This window comes from Cebidichthys violaceus, unplaced genomic scaffold (assembly GCF_023349555.1).
Source record: "Cebidichthys violaceus isolate CVI_PGR_0920_01 unplaced genomic scaffold, fCebVio1.0.p SCAF_1, whole genome shotgun sequence".
NCBI lineage: Eukaryota > Metazoa > Chordata > Actinopteri > Perciformes > Stichaeidae > Cebidichthys > Cebidichthys violaceus.
Genome location: NW_027176262.1, coordinates 24,372,583 through 24,397,882, shown reverse-complemented (window position 1 = coordinate 24,397,882; position 25,300 = coordinate 24,372,583). Strand labels below are relative to the sequence as shown.

Below are 25,300 nucleotides of genomic sequence, written 5' to 3'. Positions count from 1 at the left end.
TTATCGTCTGAATTCCAGTTTTTTTTACTCTCCAAAGCCTTTCAGACCGTGAGAAGGGCTGATTTGACCCAATGAACGTTCCATAGACGCGTCACAGCCTGCTCTGTTGAAACAAGCTAACATGACTTTGAATTACAGAATCCGTTAGCCAATCATAAAATAAAAACTTCCCAAGTGTCAAATTTCTCAAATCCGATTAGCTGAGACGTATAACCCCGCCCCTTCTGCTAGCAGGTACACGACGGCAGCGCCAGCTTTGAATCCACACAGAGGGGCGTCCGATGAACTGATGGACAGTAAACATGAACGGATTATTTTTTTGTTGTTGCTGCAGAACATCTCAAAGTAAGGAGCTGGTTTATGATGTGATCGATTATGCGGATTATGATGATGGCTTTGTTTTGTAAGTAACGCTGCGAGGCTGTGTCGTAGCGGAATGTGAAAAACATGCTAGCGATCTCCGGAGCTAACGGGTGTTAGCATTGAATTCATTTTTCAAAACGTTATTGGCATAAATGTGGCGAGTGGGACTGCCTAGGGGGCGCTATATTGATTGTGTTACTTGGTATTATACGTAGCTTTCTCATATGTTGTGTTTGGAGTTCGTACAAACAGCTGAGATGACTTTGTAGCGCAGGAGCTGCAGTTTGAGCAGCTATGCGCCATCATTGTATTCCTTACTGATGAGTGAACGTTATGAGTGGATTCATTTTTGGATGCATGCTCCGCCCCCAGCGGCGGGGGCGCTCGGCTGGAAGAGGTTAACGTACAGACAGAAAAATGAGTGTGTAAGGCTGTGTGTGTTCACGTGTTGACTGTGTGTTTACTGTGTGTGTGTGTGTGTGTGTGTGTGTGGCTCCAGGCTGGACACACTCCCTGATCTCTACAACTAATGAACCAAATTGTCGGCCATATTCTTGAGCTTTCAGCGTCCTTAAAAACCCTCTTTATGCGTTTTATCGTCCCAAACACATTCTCTGCATTTCAGTGTCTCAAGTAATAACACACACACACACACACACACACACACACACACACACACACACACACACACACACACACACACACACACACAGAGTTTCATCTCATTAAGCAGGTGATGAACTTTTGGAAAAGCAATGCCAGAAAACAATATTACTGTGTTTCCATTCCTTCTATTACAGTACTCACAATGTTACAATAGCTTTTTTTCTGCAGATCAATACTTATATATACTAATACTAATATATTTTAAATTAAGCAACAATGCATCATGGTCTGTTTGACTCTAAATGGATCATAATGTACTAAATGAACATCATGCTGTATTGAAGAAGACTGTAAACTAGAGATTGAGACCATAAACTCATGTTTACAATGTTTACTGAGGGAATAAATCAAGAGAGAAGTAGAGTCATTTTAGACTAGACTTCTATACAACCAGAGGAGTCGCCCCCTGGTGGACACTAGAGAGAATGCAGGTTGAAGACACTTTTGCAGTACCTTCCCTTTTCAGACCCGGATGTTGCCGCCTGTTCTCTGTGCTTTATTTACATGCCTTTCAGTGCATGTTAGTACACATGAGCATGCCCCACACGCCAGCTCATGACCGCCGCTCTGCATTGCGCTCATAAGGTGGTTACAGCTGATGTCGACGTCCCAACCCATGGTTCTGGTGTGGAAGCGTAGCACCGAGCCTCCGTTCTCCCTCCCAGGTTAACACTGTCTCGCCTCGCAGGTTTCCGTGGATAGTGGTCACACCTGGACCACGGTCCTGCCTCCTGCCGTGGTTCTGTCCGATGCATTGCATGTGTACAGATTGTAAAGCCCTCTGAGGCAAATTTGTGATTTTGGGTTATACAAAAATAAATGTAATTGAATTGACTTGAACACTGTTAGCTCTGTAGCCTTTGGGATTGAGAAACCGTTAGACATTAGGTTTATTTCCTCAATTTTATTCAGCAACCCACTAAACTGTATCTTAAAATATAAACAGAAAACCCCGAAATGTTTCAGCTTCTCAGAAAGCATGAGGAGAAATCCCATTAAGAAGTGTAAACTAATGTAAAAGGACATCCCGCTGATCTCCAGGCATGCGTCGCTGCGGGTGGAAAGAGCGGTGCTAACATTAGCACGCTTCAGCTCCCTCATAATACCAACGCTGATCACTTTCCTGGGAGCTTTAATGCAGATAAATGCATCCGCCAACTGGCTAATAATAGTCCTCTGGCAAAAAAACACACCAATTAACGTGGCATTACTTGCAGCCATCTTTAGAATGGGACAGGTGTGTGTGTGTGTGTGTGTGTGTGTGTGTGTGTGTGTATATGTGTGTGTGTGTGTGTGTGTGTGTGTGTGTAGGAGCTCTGTCTCGACAGTGTAGTGCAGGATAAAGTCGGGATGTTCCCCCGGCTAATGGCTTTGGACCGGAGCCCGCGGTGGCAGGACTGACTGACCAACCGGCTGCTGTGTGAAGGAGTCTGGTCCACTGCCAGGTCAACACACATTACACACACACACACACACACGGCTGAGACAGGAAGCTGAGAGTGGCAAGTGTGTGTGTGTGTGTGTGTGTGTGTGTGTGTGTGTGTGTGTGTGTGTGTGTGTGTGTGTGTGTGTGTGTGTGACAGGAAGCTCATGTTTTTTGGGAAATTAAATGTGATGTGCTGCATCCGGGGCATGAAAACAGGAAGATGTTGATATTTTTGGTGCCTAATTATTTAAAATGATCCTCTAAAGCGATCAATACCCGAGCGGACTGACTGGATTATTTAACAAGCTGATGCTGTGTGGCTGTTTAAACCTCTTAAAAGCCTTCATTTTGACCTTCATTTGACCCTGAAGTCACATAATCATAGTGAATGTCAGTTTTACATTTTGTATATTAGTGCAGAGCCCATTCGGAGCGGGCTGATTGCTTTGCTCCCGGTGCTAGAAGGAAGTGAAGAGGAGTTTGGTTGCCACGTTGTTATTATCCACGTGTTCTGCCCCATTGCCTGGCTCCCGGTGTCGCTGCGTACATTGTTGTGGGCGCTAATTGCGTGTGTCCGTTGGTCACGCGTGGACGACTGAAATGGCGCTTGGCTCCCGGTCGTTGAAGGGACGTCAGTTTATCCTGTATCTAGCAGCTAAAGTGAACCGCGGCCAATGACCCGCCGCCCGTAAAGCCCCGACAAACGGACAGAGACTCCCTGCTTTATAGTCGTGTTCTCCATCTTTACAGCTGCAACATCAAATACAAATATGCAGATATCTTTCACCTTCTTGTCCGTGCACATCTCTCCAAAAATTGAGCCTGACACATTTGGTATCCCTGGACGTGTTCCCGCCGAGGGAGATCAAGTGTTCCTGAGAGGCACAGACACAGAGAGACAACCAGACCTCCCCTGGGAGCTAGAGCAGAGAGCTGCATGAGGAGGCAGTGGGATGTCCTCACTCAGGACACATCCACAGGTGGTAGAGGACACAGTCCATCAATGAATGTCAACAGCTGTAGAAAGATGGCGCTGAAACCCGGCAGACTCCGTGAAGAGTACCTGCTATATGTAGATATTAAGAATGATTCTTAGTTTCAAGTGATTATGCATTAATGCAAACATAGTTATGAATATTATATTTCCCTTCGGCCATTTAATCCCCCTAAATCCAACGCACTGCACCTTTAAGTAGAATATATGAGTACTTCTTCCACCTGTGGCAGTAGATCCATGACAGCAGTCCTGTCAGTTAGACGTTGGCCCAAGATAAGACCAGAAATAACGACGCATCGGTATTACAGTTGAGGACACATTTCTATCGTCTCGCATGCAGTTGCCCTGCTGTATTTATCAGTCTGTCTCACCTGATGGAGACAACATCTGGATTTACAGTGAGCAGTGTCTAATGGACAGTGAGTGGGTGGCATTGGTGTGCAATAAAAAGACAGGAAGGTGTTAACGTTACAGGGAGAGTGGTTTTCATTCAGCTCCCTGGGGGGGAGATGTCAAGCCTGCTTTAGAGCCTCAGTAGATTAGGACTGACCCGACCCACTGCTCCCTCGGGCCCAATCACTCAGTCTGAAGGAAATCTGTGCCGCCTCGGTCCTCCCCGTGGAGACGAGAGCCAGACAGATACTTCAGCGGATTGAGACTCGTCCGCTGACCTGTGCTGATCTTTTGGGTGATCAAGTGAATGTCACTTTGTGATGGTGTCTGGATCCTCTGCACTCAGGTGTTCTGGAGTTTGTAAAATGTGTTGTAGCTATGCTGTGGTCGTTAATCAGCTGTGGTTCAGCTCAGAGTTATTTAGTTTGACTTCACTGTCTGCATGTTAGGTGAGGTTTAGGGAAAGATGGTGGTTTGGGTTAAAGTACTAAGTAAGTATGTTTGTTTTAATACAACAACATAATGTTGGGAGTTTACCCATAATGCCCCAGGGGACTGGCGGTGGTCTTGTTTTAATGAGCTCATTCAATACATATGATTTTACAGGGCAAACAATTCATTATTTATATTTATAAATGTTTCATAACGTGTTAAAAGTTACTTTTAACGGGTTATGAAACAGTCTCAGTTTAATACCGATGCCTCTATATGACCTACAAAGGTAAACGAGACCATCAGCAAGAACATCCGATACTTCACCAGCTACTCCTTCAGCTCAGACTCCCATCGGGCCTCAGGCAGCGACCAGCCCACAGCCCACAGACCCAGACCCCACACTGCTGGAGACCAAGGCCTGCTGGGCCCACCGGAGGAAAGTCAGGCAAAGGACAAGCAGGACAAGCAGAGCAGGCTGTCAGAGCCTGCTGCAGTGTATGAGGTTTTCTGAAGGGACTCTGGTGCTGGGAAACACTTCCACTTTCGTCCACAAGGATCACCACCAACACAAAATGATAGTTCCTTGTAGTAGCTTTAAGCGTCTGGGTATTATCTACAGTTATCTATAGTCTATTGTCGAATCAGAATTCTAATCAAGCCTATAGTTCTCTGTCTTTGGATGGAAACAATCACATGTGAAGCAGAGCTCGGCCGCTCATCATACACCCAACACATACATGACCATCATCCTCTCCATGACTCCCTGGTGTCCACTCAGAGCACCGGTCAAACCGCAATGAGCTCACTAAAACAAGACCACCGCCAGTCCCCTGGGGCATTATGGGTAAACTCCCAACATTATGTTCTCTATTGACTACTGGAGTGCACTCCAGGGACCACGGACACCAAGCAATTACTCACACACACACACACACACACACACACACACACACACACACACACACACACACGTTACACAGAGCACACCACTGGAGCAAAGGTAATATGTACACACATGCACATTAGAAGTTTCATCATTCAAACACACACACACACACACACATTGCTGGTCGCATGAAAACACGGTCACACAAGGGACTGTGTATTCTGGACACACACAGACAGTACACACACTCTGGGCTTGTTTGAGATGAGCTGTGACTCAAACGTAGACGAGAGTTGCCGATTGCAGTAGTGGGAAGTATTAAGAAGACGACAAAACTGCATCGTCAACATTTCTAATCCTAGTCCATGGATGGACGGGTCAAACAAACAGGAGATGCTGTTTGTGTCCAGTGTGAAACTAAAAGACAACACAATAAACACACTTGTTAAGCATGGCTGAAGGTGAGCAGCTCTAGGTCGGGTTGACTCTAGGTGGAGGCTGCGGTGGAAGTGGAAGCAATAGAAACCACACTTTGATGAACATCATCCATGGCAGTATCGGAATACATTTAACATTTTCAAAGTTGTATAATACACTTCATCCGATCGTGCCAAAACACAAAGGTAAACTCACCGATCTGTCAGGTCTGGTAGCTCCGTTAGACAAACACACTGTGACGATGTGTGCCGACTGTTTTTGCCGGCGGCTGGGAGTCATAGATGCTCTCAGATCTACGATCACTAGTGACCCCCTCCGGTAGAGTGTGTGTGCCTTTTGTTTTTATTTAATGCTTTTGTCTTGATTCCAGTTTTGTGTGTGTTTAGTAGCAGGAGCTTTAGAAAGGTGGTAGGTGTCATTGTCACACAGCTGTGATGAGCTTTGGCGCTCACTCTGAGGTCCACCTTTTGATGAATACTTAGGGTGAGGAGCTGAACCTCATGTTCTGCTGACCAAACGTCTCCAAGCATTTACAGATCATCCAGTGACTGTATACTTCCAAATTCATCAACTTGTTTCTCACTGTTTCATTTCTGCACTGGATCCTAGGCTGTGAGGTTCTGTCCCTGGTCTAGTTGGAGTGTTGTTACATGATAGTGTATAGACTCTTGTGTTTAAATGGACTGAATGTGAGACGTCTTTTTTATCCTACAGCTGACACAGTTGTCCTTTTCCACTGAAGCCATTGTGGTTCCAGGTACTGTGCTCGCTCACTGTCACTCTCACCGGGACTCTTGTAAATGAGTTTCCGATGGTTCCAACCTGAACACGGGTTTGCTGCAGAACATTCAGTTCAATCCGCTGCTTTGACATTCAGGTTACTGACGCTGCAATAAACAGGTTTATTTTGCAGCGCAGAGATGGGGCCAACCGACCGACGCTGCCAAGCTGCTCCTGATGGATGTGTTTAGAACAGTGGAGACCAGTGTCGGTGCTTCATGTAGTGACGTGTGGTGTGCAGTTTCAGCATGGTGACTGCGACTCAAAACCCTAAGACCAAATCCTGACCTTCAGACATGCAGACCGCTCAAGACGACGTCACCAGAACATTCTCATTTCACCTACATACTCACTTCATATATACTGTATATTTATATCGTCAAAATGCCCTAACTTTGGCAGTATAAACCCCACAGCGTTCACATCATGCACATGCACAGATGCAGTGTGTAACACACTTGGAGCTGTCAGATCACAAAGCTCCACTCTGTGAGATGAACAGAAAAAGAGAACTGTGAAGAGAGAGAGAGAGAAAACAGTGTTTTTAGGCCAGTCTAGTTAAGACCTCGCTGTCCCAGTTGATCAGAATATAGAGCTCACACTGTGAGATGAAAGCTGTGTGTGTGTGTGTGTGTGTGTGTGTGTGTGTGTGTGTGCGCGTGTGTGTGTGTGTGTGTGTGTGCGTGTGTGTGTGCATGTGTGTGTGTGTACTGTACACTCAGCAGTAGGTCTGTCTCACTGGGACAGATCTCAGTGTAGAATGAATCTGAGTCTTTCTGAGCAGTGACAGGAGAGGCAGCTCACTATTAAAAGCCCTCTTGTCGCTCCATTCGGCCTGAACATTATCATTGGCCGCACTGCTTTTGACTCTGGCACCATCACACCAGCAAGCAAATGTAGTATTTGCATAAATTGGGGTTTAACTGGAAAGCTGAGGACTTGTGGGATACAATGACAATCCATATAAGCCACTTCACATCGTTTTTAACACTTGATGTGATATGAAATGACCTGTTGTGACCTCTAGGATAATCACAGCCTCGTAAAACTACACAACCACAAACTACAGACCTCGGGCATTCAGAGGAGGTGTGTGGTTCCTTTGTAAATTGGCAATAAAGAGGGTTTATGAGCAGTTTCCAGAACAGAAGTGTTAGCCGTCCAATCGCCGAAAAACGTAATTCTCTTACAGAAGTCTAAAAGAGTCAAAAGTTTAAGAACCAACTCACAGCGTGACTTCTTCTGTGGTGTTCTTTGTGTTTTAATATGGTATTTTGGAGGGATTTTTGATCATTTGGATCAATTCTAGAGTGGTAAAAAAGGGTTACAAGTTGATGAAACAACATAAGAACTTATATAGCATGAATATGAATGGCCTCCATATACTTACATCATAATCTTCTAAGCCCTAGACCAAGACCCAACTGTGTTCTTGCACATTAATATTGGCCTACATGTGTACGATTCAATGAACAGTTCAGTGGCACATGGCCATGCTTGTAAGTCACGGTTGTGGTTTTTATCTGACAGGATCCTTTATTGTGTGAGCGCGGTTAGCCTGACTTGAATTAGCCGGCCGTAGTCGGGATAACTGAGTTTAGAGCGAGACGACGGTGCTGATACTGTCTTAAACGAGTTAAAGAGAGAGCAACATGTAACGTTGTGTTTGTGAGGAGGAAGGAGGGCGAGACGCTCTCCCTGCCGCCGTCTAAATACACTCTGTGTGCTGCATCTTAGTTTGTTGAATTCTGCTTCAAATGTCTGTCAGTAAAACAAGAGATTAAAACAAAGACAATGTTCCCGACCAATGGTGTCTTCTTACAAAAGTTTAAAACGTTATTTTTCATGCGTTGTCCTTTGGGTTAAAAGGACGACAGTAGTGGCTTCACTCAAGTACAGAAGTCACATGACAAATAAGTCACCTTTTAGGTTAAACTAACAACGGAGGTGACCCATAAGTACCAAGATTACAAGACTAACAAGGCAACAGCTTCTGCTTCAACGCGGGACACGACTAGCGCTTGATGAAAGTACGGTGTTGTCCCCCTCGACCTCCTCCCTACATGGCCAGTGTCACTCTCTTCAAGTCTTCTTCAATACAGCTTGATGTTCATTTAGTACATCATGGTCCATTTAGGGTCAGACCATAAAGCAGGGGATGCTTTAGGGGCGGGGCTTACTGTGATTGACAGGTCTCTGATGCTACCAGAGACGTATACGGCATCTCTACGTCACTCCTCCGCATTCTAAATATGGTAACTTCTGTTTATCGTTTGCAAAAAAAAAAAACATGGCGATGGCTGTAATCCAAGACGGCGAAATTGCAGAACTTAAGGCTTCAAAACGTCAGTTCACAAACCAATGGGTGACTGCGTCCACTTCTTATAACACTGTCTTATCCTACGACGTAGGAGTTATGACTTGTCTTAAAGAACCACAGGAACGTGTTTTCATGTTTTAACCCACGCAGGCAGCGTTTGGTTTTAGTTACGGTGTTAAACAGGCTCAGCGTACCATCCCGGCTTGGCTTTTAAACCGTCCCTGCTGTTTGACCAGTGGCAGTGTATCGGGCCGTGTTTACTGTCATCAGATTAGCTCCCAGTGGCCTTTAGTCTGATGTGTACAGCTGACGAGCGGGCGATCTAACGGACTTATGTTTGTTTACTCCATCCAGAAACGCAACCGCAGCAACATAAACAAGTCTTATGCCAACGGAAGTCATCCAGGGTGATTCGGCCTGCTTGGAGGGAAAATGATCCGATTTTAAACCTTTTCTCCGTCTGTCTGAGTGTGAAAGTCGCCTGCCGTTCTTGCCGATGTTTCTGCGTCCAGTGATGTGACAGAGATTCTTTCCTTCCCATGTTTTTGTGTCTGAGTGACCTAAGAAGGACCAAACATGTTGAAGCGATTCCAGTGTTGAGGGAGAACGCTGCAGCCAGCAGCCGCTAAACTGGCTTTAACCTAATTGCGTTAACAACGCAACTCCTCACCGTCAACGTAGGTCCACTGGGAGCGCTTGTTTCTGCCGCCGGCGGGCTCAGATTGATATCTCAAGTGTCTGAAGAAACATCTGTCTTTACCGCTCACTTGATCCGCTCTCTTTGTTGTCGACTCAACGAGAAGTCTCCTTCTGACATGCACTAAAACACTAAGCCACGTGTTCCGTCCTCATGCTCTCACTCACGTTTCTACCGTTGTCTTCTGGCAACAACAAGTCACATGACACAATGATCTCAATACCGGACCAATGTCTTTGTCAAGACACAAAAACATCGGAAGATACGGTCCAGGGTGGAACTGCAGTTTAGCATGTAAAGCTTGAATGGAGCGCTGGCTGTACTATTGTTGTCAACAGCTGTGATGGGAACAATGGAAATGTATCTGGTCCGTCATCCCGCTGGTTTTCAGGCTTCCATCCTCCAGGGCTAAAGTCAGCCTCAGCCTTCTGGCCCCCACCTGAGCAAGCGTGTTAGAGCCACCGTAGAGTTTACGGCAGGTCAACAGACAAAGGCGCCATAGCGTTGGACACATACACACAAGCTCTTTAGTGCCCTGAGGAGGTGAGGAGGGAAGGTGAGGAGGGATCAGAGGAGGAGGACATGAGAGGACACTGTGTCTGGATAAACCACAGCACCGAAAGAAGCTTCCTTCACTTCTGTCAAAATCTACTGTCGATCAAAACATCCAAAATGTATTAAACTTGGGTGTTGTTGTTGGTCAAAGTTACGTGTGAGGCTTGAATTACAGTTGTGTTAAGCTACTTCAAGAGTTACGGTAATTGTCATATGCACAACAATTACAGAGACGCAATCTTCAAAATCCCATATCTCAGTCTCCATTAATGAGTAGGATGTTGCAGAAGAGCACACCTCCCAAATCTCAAGAACAAAAATGTATATCCTGAACTGATATTGAATCATCACCCAGCAACCCTGTTTAGTAATACGTGTCCAGTCAAACGTAACTGAGAATGCATTTTAGTTTTGGGGGAAGTCATCTGTAGGACACAGGGTTGCACCCAGCAATACCTGCTACATCATGTCTTCCTCATAGAGGGAGGTCCAACAACTGGCTGATTCAGAGGTAATCTGTAATCTGTGATTTGATGACATCGTGTTCTTCTGAGGAGCAGACATCCGTTTGCAGCTCGTTTGTAATCTGCGAAAGCTGTGACAGCTGGTAAGAGAGGTGGAGCGGGAACACCGGGTCATGTCAGTTGGCCTTACTCCTGACGGAGGTCAAAGGTGAAGCAGAGTGGAGGGCGTAGGAGCAGAGGTTACACTTAAAGGTGCTTTATGGGTAATTTGCTCAGGATAAACTGGGGTTTAAAACTCTAAAATAATAAAAATTTTATTTTATTTTCAGCAATAATCCGAAATCCAATTAAAAAATCTGATTGGCTGTTTGTCGGCGCTGCTTTCCGGGTTGGCCTACAAGAATACGTCATCCTGTCACACTCTATTGTACTGAACACTTAGAATACAAGAGAGGGACGAGGTAAACAGAGAGTCCAGCCAATGGTCAGTGATGGATGAACTGGAGAAAAAGTACACAAAGGTACCATCCTGGTTGGGTTATTAGATTAGATTGGATTGTAGATTAGATTAGTTAATTCAATAATCCCCCGAAGTGAAAAAAGGTTTGGTCGCTCATGCACAGGGACAAGCAACAAAAGAAGTCACGAGTCAGACAGCACAACAACAGAGGCAACACTGACTCTCTAGTTCTCAGTCACATGTTGTAAGAGGGCCTGTCCAGCCGCTCAGTGTTATAACACGATATCAATATCGATAAACCGACCAGGAGGCACTCAGAGAGCAGACTTCCTCCAGTCTGCTTCAACATGTCACGACTTCCTCCTTGGTTCATTTCTCTTGTTTATTGTATATTCTTTGTGCGACGAGAGCAATGTGTAACCGGAGTCAAACGCACACATGGCCAATAAAGCTGATTCTGATTCTGATTTCTATAACTGGAACCTTAATCTAAAGACAACTACACATTGCATTGAAACCAGCATCTAAACATGTCGATCTAAACACACTGAAGTGTAGAGATGCAGCATTACGAAGGTAAACACATGAACATACAAACTTTAGTGCAAGTTTTACACAAAGATCCTTTTTAGCCACAACCCTGAACCAGGTCCGCCCAACATGGCCGTCAGGAGGTCTCCTCCACTTGCCCACCACCCCATCACCCACCACCCCACCACCCTGCCTCTGCGCCTCCCCTGGCGCGGGCGGGACCCCCACCTTAACGAGATCACCGCCGGCTAATCAGCGCGGAGGATCCCCATTGGCCGAGGGCCCAGGGGCAAGCCCGTGGCGGGAGGTCGGCGCGACAACAACACTGATTGACACTGACGGGTCACTGCAACACATAATGGGATTATGGAGGAGGAGAGAGACCGGGAGCGGAGAGAGTGAATAGTGCTCGTGTCGCTGCGTGTTGGTTCCACCGCCGCTCCGGATCCTGGTCATTGTTGTGCACCGTTAGCATGGTGTTGGCTACGTTCACATCGCTGAGAAATAGGACCGTGATGGTTTGATGGTTTGATGGTTTGATGAGTGAGGTGATAGAAGAAGCACACTGAAGCCGAACATATGTTTGGTTTTCCAACAAAATAGCAATTTATTTATATATTTATTTAGCAATGCAGATTGTAACTTCGCCCACTAATGAACAAAGCTAGTGGGTGTCAGTGGGTTTTTTGTCTTTACTCTGTCTCTCTACTACTTGTCTCCACATCTCGTATTTGTCTTCACCTCTCTGTCTCTCTGTGTTGCTGAATCATGGCAGAGCTGCAGGCGTTGACATGACAGTCAGTCTGGTAGCACTCAGACACAAGTGTGTGTGTGTGTGTGTGTGTGTGTGTGTGTGTTTCATATCTGTGCTGCTGTCCTTCTCTTCTTTGGGTCACATTCCAAAAACAAACCCCTGCATGAGGACGGGACAGGACGGGACAGTTGGACATTTGCATTTGCTCCCGATGAATGGAAACACAGGCCTCTTTTCCTGCTGTGTTTGGAGAGATGACTGACGTAAACACACCTTTGCACACAGCACTAATGACGTGGCTGACATATATAGTCCCTGTACACAAATGTGGACGGCAAAACAAGTGCCTGAACTGCAGCCATTAGAGGTAAGTGGGACTAAGTGTGTCGATCCTGTTATCGATGTCTTGTGAATCCTTCCCGCTGGGAAAGAAAAAAAAAACTACTTTCATATTTGTCCAAGGATGAAAAGGAAACATCACAACATCCACGAACGCTTGGCTTTCTCAGCGGTGGCTCAGCATGGATCAGGGAGTCGGAGGATGTGGAGAGGGAGAGGAGGTCGGACATGAGTGAGCAGAGCGATGGACATCTGTGCACCAACATCCTGCTTTAAAACGTCTCCATGCTTACAAATGATCCAGTTCAAAAGGGTTCTGCTGCTTTGTATGTGTTAGCTGGGATTAAGATGGTAAGCAGCCCTGTGCGCCGTAGGGACTGTTAGCTTGAGACTGAAATGTCTTGACAACCACTGGAGGGATTGTCATAACCTTTGGTTCAGAAATTCATCTCCCCTCAGGGAGATGAATTGTTGTATCTTTGGTCATCAGGTCACCATTTTAATGTGTCCAATACTTTTGTTTGGACAAAATAGCTGAGAAATTCATGACATTCCCATCATCCTTGGCAGCATGTTGTGTTTGGCGCTAGTTAGCATGCTAACACAGTGAGCTAGGGTGGTGAAAGTGGCAAATATGATACCTGCTGAGCAGCATCAAGTCAACATGCTGACGTCAGCATTTGACTCTGTGGCTGTAGACTGGCTGAGACGTTAGGAGTAAGTGTGAGAACGAGGAAGGAGAGAGGAGAAGAGGAAGGAAAAGATGAGAGGAGGAACAGGAAATGTAATTACACAGATTAATGTGGCTTGAAGAGAGCAGTCACCCAAACAGAGTGAAAGAGAGAGAGACTATTACACTGCATGAAGTTCAAAACTCTCTTGCTTATTGTCGTTGGACAGGATGTCAGCACAATGCTTTATTGTCTCTGTGTCCTCCTCATCCATCTCTCTCTCTCTCTCTCTCTCTCCCTTTCTCACTACGTCTGTCTTTATCTTCATCCCTCTCTCCTCATTTCAGTCCAATGAGTTTTAATGAAATAAAGTTCAGTTCAGTCTGTTAAAATCACACCTCATGAAGACGACTGTGAAACAGTCCTGGCAGATTCCCAGAGCAACTTTTAAGGAGAAAAATAGTGGAAAAACTCAAAAGATTCTGACAACTGTGATAAAACTATGATTTATACTTTTTCCAATTTAAATAATTGTCATTCCTTGAAATTGGAAAGACGATGAAATGCGCTCTAGGTCCCGTTTGATTGATCGAGTCAAAGTTTGCACAGTGCAAACTGTACAGTAACTGCTGCAGTCGTTGTGTCCTCTGTCCTCTGTCCTCTGTCCCGATGATTGTGAGGAACATTTAGGATCCTTCTGCCTCTCTCAGGCCTCCAGACTTCATGTTTGAAGTGCAATACTAAATCACTGCGGTACCGTTTTAGAAATGACTTTTTCTGCATTTTCATACAAATTGCCAGTAGTTGACTGGTCCTTGAGTGAAGACAACATGAAGCAGGTTAAAGAACGATTCAGCATCTGCTGCTTTTCAATAACACACATCTACACGTAAACCTCCATCTTCACAGGAAACCACTCAGTTAGGGTTAGATTAGGTTGATCTCAGAAGAAACCAAAGTCTCTGTTTGTGTCTCTCCTCCAGCCGTTTCAGCTTCCAACTGTTCATTTCACTTCCATGCTGTTAGCGCACCCCTGTGTGTGTGTGTGTGTGTGTGTGTGTGTGTGTGTGTGTGTGTGTGTGTGTGTGTGTGTGTGTGTGTGTGTGTGTGTGTGAGTGTGTGATTAGTCATACTTTTGTTTTTTTCACACACACACACACACACACACACACACACACACACACACACACACACAGACACACACACACACACACACACACACACACACACACAGCATGAATTCATGTGAATGGGGGTTGTGGGATGTTTAGGGCTGGATGATGCTGTCATGCATCAGAGCACTGAAAGGAGTCCTGCTCCTCCTCTAACCCCCCCCCTCTTCCCGCTCTCCTTCGTCTCATCCTTGTGCTTCTCCTCTCACTTCTCCTTTTATTCCTCCCCCTTCTTCCTCCTCCTTTCCTCCTATACTGTTCCTTGTCCTTACCTGCACTTATGTCTCCTCCATCTCCTCCATCTCCTTCCTCTTTCTTCCTTTTCTGTCTACTTTCTCTCTTCCTTTGGTTTTTTCTTCACCCATTTCTTTACTTCCTCTTCTTCCTCCTCTTCTGTTCCCCTCTCCCTTCTCTTCATCTTCCTCTTCTCTTTTCTCCCCTCCCCTGCAACTCTCCTGCATCCCCAACTTCTCTTACTCCTCTTCCCTTCCTCTTATGCTTCCTCCTCCTTCTCCTCCTCCATCTCCTGCCTCTCTTTCCCCTCGTCTCTCTCTTCCTTCTCTAATTCCTCCTACTCTTTATTCTTTTAATTTATCTTCTTGTTCCCCTCCTCTCCTTTTCCTCCTGCTCCTTCTTTTCATTTTTCTTGACAAGTCACCTTTAATGATACAGCCTGATATCACAAATCACAGATATGTCTCAGGGGGCTTTACAATCTGTAACCATCCACCATTTCTTCCTTCTGCCTGCCACCTTGCTCCTCCTCTTCCTCCTCCTCCTCCTCTCTCATTCCCTCCTCTCTCTTGCCCGCTTGTACCTCATCTTCTTGTTTTTACTCCTCATCTACCTTTACTTCATGCTTCACTTCCTTCCTCTTCATCTTATCTTTCTCTCGGCTCCATTTACCTTCCTCTAATGCTTCCTCCTCTTTCTTCTCCACCTCCATTTCCGTCCTCTTGTCTATTTAATCTCTCTCTCCCTCCTTGCCTCCAACTCCACATCCTCTCTCTTTTCTTTCCACTTCTTCGTGCCTCTCCTCTTCCTCATTGCTTCCTCCCATTTGTCTTCTTCCGCTACTTCTTCCTTTCCTCCCGTCTCTCCCCCTCCTCTCCATCTCTCCCTCTGTTTCCTGCTCTCCTTCTTTCTGCCCTCCTTTCCCCCACCTCCCCTCCTTTCACACCTTCTGCTCCATCTCTCCCCCTCTACTGCACATAGTTTTCATGCCATTTTACGCTCCTTCAAGCCTCACTTATTCTCTCTCTGCCACACAAACCTTTTTTTCTACCACTTACACACGTTTTCGCCTCCTTTTCTCTTCCTTACATCCTTTTCTTAACTCTCTTTTCTCCTCGTTTGCTTCTCCTTTTGCCATTTTCTGTGCTCCCCTCCTCCTCCCGACTCGGCCTCCCTCTGTTATTCCACCAGTCAACATTGATTAGATATCGAAGTTAATCCCGGCTAAACTCCTCCGCTTATAGCCCGCTCGCCTCCACCAATCACAGAGCCACTTGCTGCCGACAGCGGCGTCCTAAACTGCGTCCTGATTGGCCGGCGGTGGCTGTACGCTGCCGACAGGGCTCACCGAAAAAAAGGCAAGCAGGGATGGATGAGCAAGAAATTCATTTGACTGGAATCGCTGAGATACACACACTTCCCCTAACCCTTGACATGCACATAAGCGTGCCCTCGACACACACACACACACACACACACACACACACACATGCTTACTCACCCGTAGCTTAGCTTGAAGAGGCACACAAAGGCGATATTTTATGAATGCACACGCAAATACAGATTCAAGGAAAACTCATAAAAATGTTGAACCAGTTGAAAAATGAGTCAAATAAATATACTATGAATACAAACTGCATGTTAAATCTACATATTGACAGTTTATTATTACATCAACAAAACACATTAGTCAAAACTGAAGTCACACAGTCAGTGAAACAGAATCTATGTGGACAAAACACAAAATGCATTCAGTGACCACATTTTCTCCACCGCCTGCAAAACACTTCATTTCTGCAGCACATTTTTCAAATGCAAACACAGAGCTGTTAGACACGCGATCGAAACAGAAGACCAGCTAATTCAATGCATTTCTGCAGTAAATAAATAGAAATTTGTATCTTTTCCTTGTTACCTAGAAACTAATTAAACCCACCGCCTCCTCACTACAGGGTTGCGTTGTGTTTTTTGATTGCGTCATTGTTTAAACCCCCCAAAAAATGGAGGAACAAAGAAACAAAGCAGCTCTGTGGAGAGAAATGAGAAGAATAAGAGAGGAGAGGTAGAAGGGATTTACGATATGAGGCTATTCAGTACTTTGTCTTATATATTGTAGGCTACAGTAGAACTTAAAAAGTTATAATCCCTGACTCTGCTGTCCTATTAAAGCTGTGTTTGTCAGGGTGGCTGGACAAAGTGTCTGAGACCCTGAGACAAGATAAGAGACCAGGATCTGTCTCTGAAACCTAGCAAGACGGTTTTTAACCCAAACCACGATCTCTCTCCAACAAAGTGCTTTTTGTGCCTAAAAGCAACCAAACCCCAGCTATAGAAGCGACTCAAGTGACTCAAATGACTCACTTGACTAACGACTCATGAGTCTAATGAACGGATCGTGAATGCCTCGTTGGTGATTTTGCGGATTAACATACAAAATCATTTTGTGGAATATCTACGAATTACGGCGAATCGTTTCTTGTAGATGTTGCTATGAATGCTGGGTGTTTGATGAGCTGGGCTTGAGGAGGGGTTGAGGTTACAGATCAGAATAATGCTCATATTAATAATTGTTGTTAATGGTCATAAGCATTTAGAAAGGCTCCAATAAACAATGTGTTCATGTTGATCAGGAAACACTTTGGAAGACAATATAAACTGTTTTTTTCTGATTATAATTTAATTTTTTTACAAATGAAGTGTATAATGTATAGATTATACTGAGAAAATACATAAAGAGTAATAACACTCATGCTCAATACTCACACACATTCAGACAAAGCTCACGAGGTGTTTGCCCTAATGCGTGGTGATAGCATGAGTGGGAGGGAAGAAGCCTGTGTGTGTGTGTGTGTGTGTGTGTGTGTGTGTGTGTGTGTGTGTGTGTGTGTGTGTCCTGGTCATTCACAGCTGCCTGCTCAGTGCAACGCTAAGATAACAGAGATGACTTCACTGTCAAATCCCCCACAAATCCCTCTGCCTCTGTATGTGTGTGTAGGTACATGCATCCGTTCACATAGCGTCATCCTCTCTCCATCGCCCTCATTCCCCCCCCCCCCCCCCCCCCCCCCCCCATCTTAATGTCTTAGCATGTCCTCCTCTACGTCAGAGAGAACATATCGCTAAACTGGGTCTTCAATCGACGCAAACACATCAGTAAGAAGAAGAAACAGCGTCTTTGGGACATTTCACTGGTATGTATTCAGTAGAACGACTCTTACATTTCACCAAAGTAGCAAAAGACATTTTTCATACGACGTCTCAGAGAAATCAGGTCAAGTTATGATAAAAGAGGCATATTTTCACAGGCTGCCGGTGCTCAGTGTGGCTGTAGCTGCCAAGTAGCTTTAAGTCTGTTACTATCCACAGCACCATTAGATATCCCTAACACCATTTACCATGTTGAGCAAGCCCTCCAAGCACAATGCACCCTAACCCACCACCATTTCACCAACACAACATCAATCACCGTCGACAAGACACAAGCCCTAGAAACACCGTCGTCTAAACTGTTCAGCCCTAAGCCTATTTGTAGGCCTCTCCTCGATTATTACATACCCATAGTAAAGAGAGTGATTTTCGTCTAAATATAAGGTGTATTTTAATAGTTTTGGTATTTAGAAAGCTGACACTTGTGAGATTTGTTCAGATTTGTAAATATCAGTATATATTTCACTGGTTAAGAGAACATTAAGATGGAACACAGCACAAATTGAAATTCTTTTATCTCCGCCTATCAAATAATCCAATTTTGATAAGATATATTTTTTTTTAATGTTGTAGTTGAAAGCTTTAAACCTCTCCAGATCATAGCCCAATGGGTTGAGAGTCTCTCTGCACAATGTATTCTTTGATAAAGTGAAGCATTCAAGAGCTAGAGAGGTCTGAGTGCAGAGATTTCAGCCAAGGTCAACCAAAATGTCATTTGGTTCCAGCTGTTCCATTGTAATTTTATATAGTATATAATGATATATTTCACTTCTTTTATGACTAATAGTGTTCAATCTATCATATGCAGCAGTTTGGCATCATTTAGAGAGCCTGGATCCTCTCTGAGCCTGTTTATGTCTGTCATCCATGGGATTTTCTCATCTGGCTTCCACTCCAGGTCTCCTAGCTCAGCCTGTGGTTGGTCGATTAAATAATCAACCATTAAATAAATCTTTTAGTTGGGTATAATAGTTGTGTAGAATGGTGTTTGGAGTTTGTAAAAATGTCTTAGATTGTTCGTTTTACCCAGATTTTTTTATTTTTTTTTTGGTATATAACATGTACACATTCATAAATTGTACACATGCATAAATGGACTTTTTTCGACGGTAAATGCTACAGCGGACCCGAATGTGGGTCCGTCGGGCTTATCAGGTTTTAAGGGTGATCCACGGGACACCAGGCCGTGTCGTGGTTTGTCTGTCTCTGAACTGGCTAACACTGAGGCTACAGGATCTCACAGACGATGTTGAAGCACTTTAACGTTTGGGTCTGCATGAAACTCATCAGCACGAAACATAAAGTGTGTTTGATAAAAAACTACATCCACCAGCTTTTATAAAAGAATGAAACCACATACTCGTGTTTTCAAAGATATTTATTTTACTAGAAGCTGACAGATGAAGGTGTCGATAAGTAGAACTACCATTTAGCATTTAGCCTCTCACCGTTCTCTTCTATCTGTAGCATCAGTCTGTGCATCTCTCTGTCTGTCTGTGTTTCTGGTGTATCCAGCCCTTTTCCTCTGACATGCCAGTGACAGTTATTTATTACCCAGCAGCCCCTGCTTTAGCCAGGCATGCCAACGCTGGTCGCTCTGTCCTCGGGCAAACTCTCTCTCTCTCTCTCTCTCTCTCTCTCTCTCTCTCTCTCTCTCTCTCTCTCTCTCTCTCTCTCTCTTACTCCTCGTTTAATGCCGCTGTCTGGCACTTTCTCTGTCTCATTGCTTGCTCTGTCTTGCCTTCTGTCTGTTGGTTTTTTGCCCGTCGCTCACTGTCCTCTGCTTGTTTTTTCCTCTGTCTGTGTTGCTGTTTACACACACACACGCACACGCACACACACACACACACACACACACACACACACACACACACACACACACACACACACACACACACTCTGCTGACACCAGAGGCAGAGGACTCTCTCTAGACATCTCTCTGTCTGGTGACATCCAGACGACATTGGACTGTGTGTGTGTGTGTGTGTGTGTGTGTGTGTGTGTGTGTGTGTGTTTGTCCTCTGCTTGTGCGTATGGGTCTTTATTTGACAGAAAGATAGACACATAGACGGATGGACGGATTCATCTTTGCACAGATGAATATTTTCTCACTTGAGCAGAAAAACAAAGGATGTTTTTTTTAAGAAATGGGGTGATGGAGCAGTAAAAGAAGGGAGGCGGCCGTGGAGTGAGGGTGAGATGAGGAGGTAGGAGATGTGAGATGGGATGACAGAGAGTGTATGAAGGGGGGATGGTGTCGATACATGCGGAGGTGTAGAGAGAAGGAGTGCAGAATGAGGGGATGAGATTTAAGAGGGAAGATGAAACCATGTTGGCATGTTTGTCAACTTTGCCCTGAGTGTGTGTGTGTGTGTGTGTGTGTGTGTGTGTGTGTGTGTGTGTGTGTGTGTGTGTGTGCAGGTGGGATCGTCTGTACTGGGCCAAGCACAGCTGGGATGACTTCATAGAACCATGGCGAGTGCTGCACAATAGAAACGCTCTACGCAGTGATAAGAAGATGAGCCACTATGCAGTCCTGTCAGTGAGGTGCACCACTTTACAACAACCAATTACACGGTAAATGGACTGTACTTGTACGGCACTTTCCTCGTCTTCTAACCACTTAAAGTGCTTTAACACTACATGCCATCGCTCACCCATTCAGACCCCTTCACACGCTGATGACAGTAATCGGAGGATCGTCGGTTCGTCGGTCGGTCGGTCGTCCGTGTTCGCGGCAAGACGCTTAACCCCAAGTTGCTCGCGCAAGCTGTGCCTGCTGGTGTGAATGTTAGTCAGAGTCCTGATGGCGGCACCTCGCGCGGTAGCCCCTGTCATCGGTGTATGAATGGGTGAACGATGACGTGTTGTGTTCAAATGGCTTTGAGTGGTCAGAAGACTAGAAAAGTCTGTTTACCACTTAACCCACCACCAGTAATTTAGGCTTCTACGAGAACATGGTTAGTTTTTTAAATGTTCAAAAAACACATTCTTTTTCTCTCACACTGTAAAACACAGTAAGTTCACAGTTCTCTAAATGTTTCACCAGGAGACCAGGTGAGTGAGTCACAGGTGAGGCTTCTCAAATCCACCTGAAAGTTCAGTAAAGTCTAAACTCTGTAGGTATGTTCAGAGTTCCTCTTGGTGTTTCTGCACACAGTGTTTCCTTGCTGAGCGTAAGCAGGCGGCTGCCTCTCTCAGCACCTGTTGGTCTGATGCTGAGGCAACGCACCAATAGTACACCTGCCAGAAACAAGATCACCACCTAGCCTCAAAGCAAGAGTGCTGAAGCCTCGCGTTATTCATCCGTTCTAATCTGGAAGAAGTTGCAGTCGTTGAAGTTGGTTTCCCATGTGTAGCACTGTAGTGGTTGATGTGGACATGTCTGTTCACCGCTCTGCACTGAGGACGTACACCGCAGCTCTTCCTCACGGAGACACACTGACATCATGGAGTTCCTAGAATAGAGAATAATAATAAGAGGAGTATTCAAATATATGCAGTATAAAAAGCGATAAGTCCACATACTCTTGAATAATTAAAGGCCAGTGTCACTCAATCCTCAAGTTGATCCTTCAAGAACACATTTAACAAACAATATGACATTCTGGTGAACCAGAAGTCATAATCAAATGCCGATAATATAAATACACAAGAGTAACCAATCCTTTTAAATGTGTGCCCCAGCTTTCTAGGTTGTTCCATAACACATGGTCCCATTAGAGGACTGCTTTCAGGCCCAGACCTGGACCTCAACAAACCCACTTCATTATAAATACGGTACATAAAAACCTCGGGGACTTTACTTCCCCTCAAGTCATTTTCTCATAATGCCTGGCTGTGTTTCTGTCCCAACAACTTCCACAAGTTTAAAAACCAGCAAACCTCCCAGTTCCTACAGACGCTTTGTAGATAACTAAAAATGATCTAGATATGTTTTCATTATCCACCAGAGATTGATTGCCGGCTTCTTGTGACGAGCATTTCGCTCACTTCCTCATTGTGTGTGTGTGTGTGTGTGTGTGTGTGTGTGGGTGTGGACTGAGCTCCCAGTTAAAGCCTCATTAGGGGAGCGTATGGAGGGATCTGGAGCGGTGATGTGGAGCAAAAACGAGTCTGACTCAGCACTCCTGCCGCTGAATTACAGCTGGAGGTTTTTCCTCTCTGTACTTCTTAATACGATGGTTTATTGGTGAAATGCACTAAAGTTCACCTGAATTACGTTCACGCAGCTGAGATTTATCTTATTGGTCTGCAGACGATTTTATGTCGTCTTTACAAAAGGTAGAAGCTGAAAGGCTTTAATTCAATTTTACCATTTTTCTTCCTGACAGAAAGTGTCCTCTGAGCAGGAACTGTCACTGTGGGTCACTGGTGGTTTGGTGCTTTGCTCAAAGACACATCAACAGTGCTTACATGAGTACAAGGAATATTTATTGCCAGTTGATACAGGGATTCAGGCCAACAACCCTGCAGTTACTTCTCTACGTTGTGGGATGTAGCCTGATAACAACATGGAGACAGAGACGATGTCCTCACTAAACCATCTAGTTAAGAAACAACAACCTTTGCTCCTATGTAGAAATGGCGTGGATCTCCTGAGCCTCCTCTCCTCTCCTCTCTGTCTCACTTATGGTCCCTCCTCTCCTCCACTCAGAAGGACAGAGGAGGTGTGAGAGGATGGCAGAGGAAACAGGAGGAGGGGAAAAGGAGGCTGCTAGCTGTCACGTCAACTCATCCTCAGAATGAGACTTCAGACTCGGCGACACACTGAGTGACACGTCTCTGTCTCTCTCTCTCGTGTCTCAATTCTGATTTCAATTCAAAGCGCCTCAAACAGGAGGAACACGCCGCCACGCGTCTCCTTATGACTACAAGAAATAAGAAGGTTGTAGTGTTCACGTATCTTTATGTGAGTTTATGTCTCTTTGAGATCATTTTGCGTCTCTTTGGAGGAGTGACGTAGAGACGCCGTACATGGCTCTGATACCTGTCAATCACAGTAGCCCCGCCCCTAAAGCATCCCCCTCTTTATGGTCTGTTTGACTCTAAATGGAGCATAATGTCCTAAATGAACATCATGCTGTATTGAAGAAGACTGTAAACTAGAGATTGAGACCATAAACTCATGTTTACAATGTTTACTGAGGGAATAAATCAAGAGAGAAGTAGAGTCATTTTAGACTAGACTTCTATACAACCAGAGGAGTCGCCCCCTGCTGGACACTAGAGAGAATGCAGCTTTAAAGACACTTCAGCATTGACTTGCCGGCTGTCTCCTCTACCAGATGCTTTTTCTTCTCTGTGAACATGGACCAAACGACTGCAGTAACTGTTCAACTTTTCTTAGGCTCTGACTCCATGATCAGCTCAGTTTAGGTCGCTTTTTGTTTGTTTTTCAGCATAGAAACCCGACAGCAAACTCGAGTCAGGGTTATGATTTTATGAAGTTGTCTCATTAGCGTGTCATGAGAAGCCTCATATCATCGCTTTGCTCATGACTTGTTCCTGTTTGTTGTCACCTTTCTCAAGGAGGAGGAGTGTATGGTGGCATGCTACAACCACTCATTACATCTATTCAAGTGCAGCTTCAAAGTATCGGTTGAACACTGATCATAAGAAGCTGCAAATTCAGTTTGTTTGCTTTAAAACCGTGTGCTGCAATATTTTTTTAAAAATCCAACTACAGTTTGGTTAAGGATTGGTTAGTTGGTCCCGGCTGAGTTAAGGTTAAGGAGAGAACCAACAGATCTGCACTGCAGGGAGACGCTCGGCTGGTGAGACGCTTCCAGTGGACGCTGGAGCCCAGATGTGACGGCGCTGCAGTGAACATCCAGTGAACATCCAGTGAACATCCAGTGAACATGTGCCTTTTTCAAATTTAGCCGGCTTAGTGTGGAGGACGACGTAGTCCCTCTGCCTCTCCATCTTCTCGGCTCACGCTGAATGGTTGATGTTTGAAAGAGGGGGGGGGCTCCTCACCTCCCCCCCTCCCTCTTCTTGCTCTGGATGCTTTGCCCCCATTGTTCTCCTGCCTTCACACACACACACACGCACGCACGCACGCACGCACGCACGCACGCACGCACACACACACACACACACACACACACACACACACACACACACACACACACACACACATGCTGGTACAAAACAATGCCTTAACCGTGAATGGAGCAGCCACCATAGGGAGAGTTGTAAGCTGTTGGCGCCCAGACTAGTGCTGACTCTCTCTCTCTCTCTCTCTCTCTCTCTCTCTCTCTCTCTCTCTCTCTCTCTCTCTCTCTCTCTCTCTTTCTCTTTCTCTTTCTCTTTCTGTTAGTCTCCAGCTCATTTCTCTCTCAATCGTTTTTTTTATTTATATATCTGAAAAGCTCGCGCGCGTCGCGTTCAGTTCTCTGCGGCTTTAGCGCGCAAATGAACCCCCGAGAAGATAATTTTCTCTAAACCCTCTTAACTGGGGGATGAAATTTAGGGCGGGGGGGTCTGGCGAGGGGCGGGTCTGGTGGTGGTCTTCATAGTTGCCAGGGGCAACCATAGGGGAGGGAGCGAGGTAAAAAAGCGTCCTGCGCGTCCGTGGGTGTGAGTACATACAGTGTGTGTGTGAGTGTGTGTGTAGGGGGGGATCTGCCAACGTCCCGCTACGAGACCCCTCGCGCCAATTCCATCCCTCACAATTGGCCGAGAGAGAGAGAGACTTAGCAAGACAGAGAGGGAGAGAGAGACGCGCGAGGGAGCGAGAGACAGCCAGTGAGAGAGAGACCTCTGCACAGACTGGGGGGAGAGAGAGAGAGAGAGAGAGAGAGAGAGAGAGAGAGAGAGAGAGAGAGAGAGAGAGAGAGAGAGAGAGAGAGAGAGGATGGCTGGTAGGATTTAGCCCCGGCAGCGTCTTTTCCCGTCCAACACATCAAGCTTATTACCTTTCTCTCCACGCGCTTGGAAACGGATTTACGCGCACGAAAGGAGGTTTGTTTGGCTCACTTATTTATCTATTCTCTGCTCTCATCATCTCCCCGTTGTTTGCATTCATCTCTTTTTCATTTATTTGTTTTTCTCACCTCCTTAAATTAACCGTTTTATTCGCCCCTGCCGGTCGCACTTTTGAGGCTACAGGTCGCGGGAATACGTTTAATGGCGATTAGCTGGCGGGTAATTAGCCGTTAACGGCCAAATGACCTGGTGGTAGTAGTAGTGGGAGTGGTGAGGTTTAACTGACTGTGGGTGCAAGAGGGGCTTGTTTTTGTCGTGGTTGGAGGGTCTCCGGTGTGCGCGAGGAGACAGCGGCAGCGGAGAGGGACAATGAACGGGGCTGTTGTTTGGCGACGCTGCGCGCGGTGGTTTGTGCCCCCCCCCCCAAAAAAAAAACACTGATCCTGCTCCTTTCTGGAGGCAACGTGGAAGGGGCAAAAATAGAATAATATGTCAGTGTAATGCTTTAGTCAATCACATGGCCCGGATCCACCACACAGCCTGGCTCCGGTCTGAGTGTCTGCTTGCTTTCTGTGCGC

At 45.6% G+C, this 25,300-nt stretch overlaps 1 protein-coding gene across 1 annotated transcript in view; it reads left to right on the top strand.

Moving 5' to 3' along the window:
• The first annotated feature begins 24,371 nt into the window (after positions 1 to 24,371).
• The window catches only part of si:ch211-137a8.4 (uncharacterized), a 29,061-nt gene continuing 28,132 nt past the window's right edge, over positions 24,372 to 25,300 (top strand). Inside the window, exon 1 of the mRNA XM_068716535.1 lies at positions 24,372 to 24,758. The gene's annotated coding sequence lies outside the window, so the exon portion shown is untranslated. The remainder of the gene's footprint in view (positions 24,759 to 25,300) is intronic.